The 7,642-nt window shown below is 37.2% G+C and overlaps 1 non-coding gene across 1 annotated transcript; it reads left to right on the forward strand.

Annotated features, from left to right (window-relative positions):
- Positions 1-5,412: 5,412 nt before the first annotated feature.
- On the forward strand, positions 5,413-5,516 carry LOC148548507 (small nucleolar RNA R71). The gene has a single exon (XR_015898676.1). It is a non-coding gene; the product is annotated as a small nucleolar RNA R71 (small nucleolar RNA).
- The last annotated feature ends 2,126 nt before the right edge of the window (positions 5,517-7,642 follow it).

The raw sequence follows: 7,642 nt of genomic DNA on the forward strand, positions 1-7,642 counted from the left end.
CAAATGGTAATGGAGTTTTCGAATAATAATAATAAATAAACAGAAAATAAAGATAGAAATACTTATGTAATTCATTGGAGAGAATTTCAGATAAGTGTATAGAGATGCTTTCGTTCCTCTGAACCTCTGCTTTTCTGCTGTCTTCATCCAATCCTTCTTGTGAAAAAGGTATCACCGTTGTCAATGGCTACATCCCATCCTCTCTGTGAAAAAGGTCCAAATGCTCTGTCACGGCACGACTAATCATCTGGAGGTTCTCGATCATACTGGAACAGGGTTCACCCTCCTTTTCCGTCTGTCACTACGCCCAGCATTCGTGAGTTTGAAGTTCGTCACAGCCATCCATTCCCCGATCCTACTCGGAATACCACAGACAAGGTTTAAACTTTCCGGATCTCAGGAATGGCCATCCATGGGTTCTAACTTATACCATGAAGATTCTAATATCTCGGACTCGGTCCCCTGTATTAGATATCTAAGAGATACTCATTCTAGCTTGTTTGCATGTAGAACGGAAGTGTTTGTCAGGCACGCGTTCATAAGTGAGAATGACGATGAGCGTCATATAATCATCACATTCATCATGTTCTTGGGTGCGAATGGATATCTTAGAAGCGGAATAAGTTGAATTGAATGTAAAACAGTAGTACTTTGCATTAAATCATGAGGAACAATAGAGCTCCACACCTTAATCTATGGAGTGCAGAAACTCTACCGTTGAAAAATACATAAGTGAAAGGTTTAGGTATGGCCGAATAGCCAGCCCCCAAACGTGATCAAAAGATGAAACTAAAGATGTAAATACAATAGTAAAAAGTCCTATTTATACTAAACTAGTTTCTAGGGTTTACAGAAGTAAGTACTTGATGCATAAATCCACTTTCGGGGCCCACTTGGTGTGTGCTTCGGCTGAACTTGAAGTTTACACGTGCAGAGGCTTCTTTTGGAGTTGAACGCTAGGTTGTAACGTGTTTTTGGCGTTCAACTCTGGTTCGTGACGTGTTTCTGGCGTTTAACTCCATACTGCAGCGTAGAACTGGCGTTCAACCCCATTTTGCGTTGCCTAAACTCGGGCAAAGTATGGACTATTATATATTGATGGAAAGCCCTGGATGTCTACTTTTCAACGCCATTGAGAGCGCGCCATTTGAAGTTTTGTAGCTCCAGAAAATCTACTTTGAGTGCAGGGAGGTCAGAATCCAACAGCATCAGCAGTCCTTCTGGATAAAACACACAGGAAAAGCACACAAACTCATAGTAAAGTCCAGAAATGTGAATTTAAGATAAAAACTAATAAAAACATCCCTAAAAGTAACTAGATCCTACTAAAAACATACTAAAAACAATGCAAAAAAGCGGATAAATTATCCGCTCATCACAACACCAAACTTAAATTGTTGCTTGTCCCCAAGCAACTGAAAATCAAATAGGATAAAAAGAAGAGAATATACTATAAATTCCAAACTATCAATGAAACATAGCTCCAATCAGATGAACGGGACTTGTAGCTTTTTGCCTCTCGAATAGTTTTGGCATCTCACTTTATCCATTGAAGTTCAGAATGATTGGCATATATAGGAACTTAGAATTCAGATAGTGTTATTGATTCTCCTAGTTCAGTATGTTGATTCTTGAACACAGCTACTTTATGAGTCTTGGCCGTGGCCCTAAGCACTTTATTTTCAAGTATTACCACCAGATACATAAATGCCACAGACACATAATTGGGTGAACCTTTTCAGATTGTGACTCAGCTTTGCTAAAGTCCCCAATTAGAGGTGTCCAGGGTTCTTAAGCACACTCTTCTTTTGCTTTGGACCTTGACTTCAACCGCTCAGTCTCAAGTTTTCACTTGACACCTTCACGCCACAAGCACATGGTTAGGCACAGCTTGGTTTAGCCGCTTAGACCAGGATTTTATTCCTTTAGGCCCTCCTATCCACTGATGCTCAAAGCCTTGGGATCCTTTTTATTACCCTTGCCTTTTGGTTTTAAGGGCTATTGGCTTTTTGCTCTTGCCTTTTGGTTTTAAGAGCTTTTGGCTTTTTCTGCTTGCTTTTTTCTTTTTCTATTTTTTTTTTCTGCAAGCTTTTGTATTCAGTGCTTTTTCTTGCTTCAAGAATCATTTTTATGATTTTTCAGATTATCAACTAACATGTCTCCTTGTCATCATTCTTTCAAGAGCCAACATATTTAACATTCGTAAACAACAACTTCAAAAGACATATGCACTGTTCAAGCATTCATTCAGAAAACAAAAAGCATTGTCACCACATCAATATAATTAAACTAAGTTCAAGGATAAATTCGAAACTCACGTACTTCTTGTTCTTTTGAATTAAAATATTTTTCATTTAAGAGAGGTGATGGATTCATATTCACTACTTTAAGGCATGGATACTTAGACACTAATGATCATGTAATAAAGACACAAACATAGATAAATATTTAACAGAAGAAAACGAAAAAAACAGAAAATTTAAGAACAAGGAATGAGTCCACCTTAGTGATGGTGGCGTTTTCTTCTTGAGGAACCAATGATGTCCTTGAGCTCTTCTATGTCTCTTCCTTGTATTTGTTGCTCCTCCATCATAGCTTTTTGATCTTCTCTAATTTCATGGAGGATGATGGAGTGATCTTGATGTTCCACCCTTAGTTGCTCCCAATAATTGTGTGGAGGAAAATGTATCCCCTGAGGTATCTCAGGGATCTCTTGATTTACAGTCAAATGTTCTACCACTGAGCTATAGACCCTTGAGATGAATCTCTCCATCTCCTATGACTCGAAGGTGGAAGCTTTTGTCTTTCCTTTCCTCTTTCTAGAGGTTTCTCTGGCCTTAGGTGCCATCAATGGTTAGGGAAAAACAAAAAAAAAAGCTATGCTTTTACCACACCAAACTTAGAATGTTGCTCTTCCTCGAGCGAAAGAAGAAAAAATAGAAGAAGAAGAAGATATAGAGGAGATGGAGGGATGTGTGTATTCGGCTATATGGGTGGGATTGGGTGGGAAAGAGATTTTGAATTTTTGAAGGTAGGTGGGGTGTATGGATGTGAGTGGTGAATGGAAAACAGAAGGGATGACTGTGAATGGAGAGAGAAAGGGTGATATAGGATTATGAGGAGGGAAGGTGAGTGGAAGTATGTGGGGATCCTGTGGGGTCCACAGATCCTGAGATGATCCTGTGGGGTCCACAGATCCTGAGGTGTCAAGGATTTACATCCCTGCACCAATTAGGCTTGTAAAATGCCTTTGCATGCAATTCTGGTGCGTAAACGCCGAATTGATGCTTGTTCTGGGCGTTCAGCGCCCAGATGCAGCATGTTTCTGGCGTTGAACGCCAGTTCTATGCTTGTTTCTGGCGTTCAGCGCCAGCTTTCCTCAGTGTGCATTCCTGGCATCTGAACGCCAGGATGCTGCTTATTTTGGGCGTTCAACGCCAGATCCATGCTCTGTTCTGGCGTTGAACGCCAGCCAGATACTCCTTACTAGCGTTTAAACGCCAGTAAGCCCTTCCTCCAGTGTGTGATTTTTCTTCTGCTGTTTTTGATTCTGTTTTTTATTTTTTTCTTTATTTTGTGACTCCACATGATCATGAACCTAATAAAACATGAAAGAACAATAAAATAAAAATAAAATTAGATAAATAAAAATTGGATTGCCTCCCAACAAGCGCTTCTTTAATGTCAATAGCTTGACAGTGGGCTCTCATGGAGCCACACAGGTGATCAGGTCAATTTTATAGACTCCCAACACCAAACTTAGAGTTTGGATATGGGAGTTCAACCCCAAACTTAGAGTTTGGCTGAGGCCTCCCAACACCAAACTTTGAGTTTGACTGTGGGGGCTTTAGTTGACTCTGTACTGAGAAAAGCTTACTGTGCCTCTTTTCCATGTTTACAGAAGGATGACCTTGAGTTTTAAACACAAGGGGGTCCTCATTCAATTGAAGGACTAGTTCACCTCTGTCAACATTAATCACAGCTCTTGTTGTGGCTAGGAAGGGTCTTCCAAGAATGATGGATTCATCCTCATCCTTCCCAGTATCCAGGATTATGAAATCAGCAGGGATGTAAAGTCCTTCAACCTTTACTAACACGTCCTCTACTTGTCCATAAGCCTGTTTTCTGGAATTGTCTGCCATCTCTAATGAGATTTTAGCAGCTTGTACCTCAAAGATTCCCAATTTCTCCATTACAGAGAGTGGCATGAGGTTTATTCCTGACCCAAGGTCACATAGAGCCTTCTCAAAGGTCATGGTGCCTATGGTGCAAGGTATTAGGAACTTTCCAGGATCCTGCTTCTTCTGAGGCAATCTCAGTTGATCCAATGCATTTAGTTCATTGGTGAATAGGGGAGGTTCATCTCCCCAAGTCTCACTACCAAATAAATTGGCATTCAGCTTCATGATTGCACCAAGGAACTTGGCAACTTGCTCTTCAGTAACATCCTCATTTTCTTCAAAAGAAGAATACTCATCAGAGCTCATGAAGGGCATAAGGAGGTTTAATGGAATCTCTATGGTCTCTAGATGAGCCTTAGAGTCCTTTGGTTCCTCAAAGGGAAACTCCTTGTTGATCATTGGACGTCCCAGGAGGTCTTCCTCCTTGGGATTCACGTCTTCCCCTTCCTCCTTGGATTCGGCCATGATGGTTATATCAATGGCCTTGCACTCTCCTTTTGGATTTTCTTCTGTATTGCTTGGGAGAGCATTAGGAGGGGTTTCAGTGATCTTCTTACTCAACTGGCCCACTTGTGCCTCCAAATTTCTAATGGAGGACCTTGTTTCATTCATGAAACTCGGATTGGCCTTAGATAGATCAGAGACTAAGTTTGCTAAATTAGAGGTATTTTGTTCAGAGTTCTCTGTCTGTTGCTGAGTGGATGATGGAAAAGGCTTGCTATTGCTAAACCTGTTTCTTTCACCATTATTAAAGCCTTGTTGAGGCCTTTGTTGATCCTTCCATGAGAGATTTGGGTGATTTCTCCATGAGGAGTTATAGGTGTTCCCATAGGGTTTACCCATATAATTTACCTCTGCTATTGCAGGGTTCTCAGGATCATAAGCTTCTTCCTCAGAAGATGCCTCTTGAGTACTGTTGGATGTAGCTTGCATTCCAGTCAGACTCTGAGAAATCATATTGACTTACTGAGTCAATATTTTATTCTGAGCCAATATGGCATTCAGAGTATCAATTTCAAGAACTCCCTTCTTCTGAGGCGTCCCATTACTCACAGGATTCCTCTCTGAAGTGTACATGAATTGGTTATTAGCAACCATGTCAATAAGTTCTTGAGCTTCTGCAGGCGTTTTCTTTAGGTGAATGGATCCACCTGTAGAAGTATCCAATGACATCTTAGCTAATTCAGACAGACCATCATAGAATATATCCAGGATGGTCCATTCTAAAAGCAAGTCAGAAGGACACTTTTTGGTCAGTTCCTTGTATCTCTCCCAAGCTTCATAGAGGGATTCACCTTCTTTCTGTCTGAAGGTTTGAACATCCACTCTAAGCTTACTCAGCTTTTGAGGTGGAAAGAACTTGGCTAAGAAAGCCTTAACCAGCTTATCCCAAGAGTTCAGGCTATCCTTAGGTTGAGAGTCCAACCATATTCTAGCTCTTTCTCTTACAGCAAATGGGAAAAGCATGAGCCTGTAGACTTCAGGATCTACTCCATTAGTCTTAACAATGTCACATATCTGCAAGAATTTAGTTAAGAACTGATAGGGATCTTCAGATGGAAGTCCATGAAATTTGCAGTTTTGTTGCATCAGAGAAACTAATTGAGGTTTAAGCTCAAAATTGTTTGCTCCAATGGTAGGGATGGAGATGCTTCTTCCATGTAAATTGGAATTAGGTGCAGTAAAGTCACCAAGCATCCTCCTTGCATTATTATTTTCGGCTGCCATCTCCTCTTCCTGTTCGAAAATTCCTGTAAGGTTGTCTCTGGATTGTTGTATTTTAGCTTCTCTTAGTTTCCTCTTCAGAGTCCTTTCAGGTTCAGGATTTGCTTCAACAAGAATGTTCTTGTCCTTGCTCCTGCTCATATGACAAAGAAGGGAATAACAAAGAAAATATGGAATCCTCTATGTCACAGTATAGAGATTCCTTTGTGTGAGTAGAAGAAGAAAAGAATGTAATGTAAGGAAAGAGAAGGGAGGAGAATCCAAACACAAGGGTGAGGAGAGCAGAGATATGGGATGAAGAGAAGTGTTAGTAAGTAAATAAATAAATAGAAGAAGATGAGAGAGAGAGAAGTTTTCGAAAATAATTTTTTGAAAAAGAGTTAGTGATTTTCGAAAATTAAAGGAGAATTAAAATTAAAATTAAAATTTAAACAATTAATTAATTAAAAAGAATTTTTGAAAAAAAGGGAGCTATTTTTAAAATTAGAGAAGGATAGTTAGTTAGGTAGTTTTGAAAGAGATAAGAAACAAACAAAAAGTTAATTAGTTAGTTGAAACAAATTTTGAAAATCAAATTTTAAAAGATAAGAAGATAAGAAGTTAGAAAAGATATTTGAAAAAGATAAGATAAAAAGATATTTTTGAAAAGATATGATTGAAATTAGTTTTAAAAAAGATTTGATTTTTAAAATCACAATTAATGACTTGATTCACAAGAAATCACAAGATATGATTCTAGAACTTAAAGTTTGAATCTTTCTTAACAAGTAAGTAACAAACTTGAAATTTTTGAATCAAAAAATTAGTTGTTGATGATATTTTCGAAAATATGATATAAAATTAAGAAAAATATTTTTGAAAAATATTTTTAAAATTTTTTAAAATAAATAAGAAAAATGAAAAAGATATGATTTTTGAAAAAGATAAGATTTTTAAATTGAAAATTTGATTTGACTCATAAAAACAACTAGATTTTAAAAATTTTTGAAAAAGTCAATCCAAATTTTCGAAATTTATGAGTGAAAAAGGGAATAATATTTTTTGAATTTTGAATTTTTAATGATGAAAGAGAAAAACATGAAAATGATGCAATGCATGAGAATTTTTAGATCGAAACAATGAATGCATGCAAGAACACTATGAATATCAAGATGAACACCATGAACACTTTGAAGATCATGATGAACATCAAGAACATATTTTTGAAAAATTTTGGATGCAAAGAAAACATGCAAGACACCAAACTTAGAAATCTTTAGTGCTTGGACTCTAACAAACGAAAAATGCATATGAAAAACAAGAAAAGACAAAAAAAAAGAAAATTTAAAGATCAAACAAGAAGACTGACCAAGAACAACTTGAAGATCATGAAGAACATTATGAATGCATGAATTTTCGAAAATATGCATAAAGAATTTTTAGAAAAAATGCAATTGACACCAAACTTAAAAATTGACTCAAGACTCAAACAAACAACATAAAATATTTTTTTGATTTTATGATTTTATGATTTTTTTGTATTTTCTTTTAATTTTTTTTTCGAAAAACATATAGGAAAAAGAAAATAAGAAATTCAAAAAATTTTTAATAAGAATTCCAGGAATCTTTCAATGTTAGCCTGAAGCTCCAATCCAAGGGTTAGACATCACTTAATAGCCAGCCAAGCTTTAGAAGATACAAATCAGTCATACAATAACAAATTTGATTAGCAACAACTAGCTTGCTCTTGTAATGAT

This window comes from Arachis ipaensis, chromosome B8 (genome assembly GCF_059453495.1).
Source record: "Arachis ipaensis isolate K30076 ecotype BB chromosome B8, ASM5945349v1, whole genome shotgun sequence".
Classification (NCBI taxonomy): domain Eukaryota; kingdom Viridiplantae; phylum Streptophyta; class Magnoliopsida; order Fabales; family Fabaceae; genus Arachis; species Arachis ipaensis.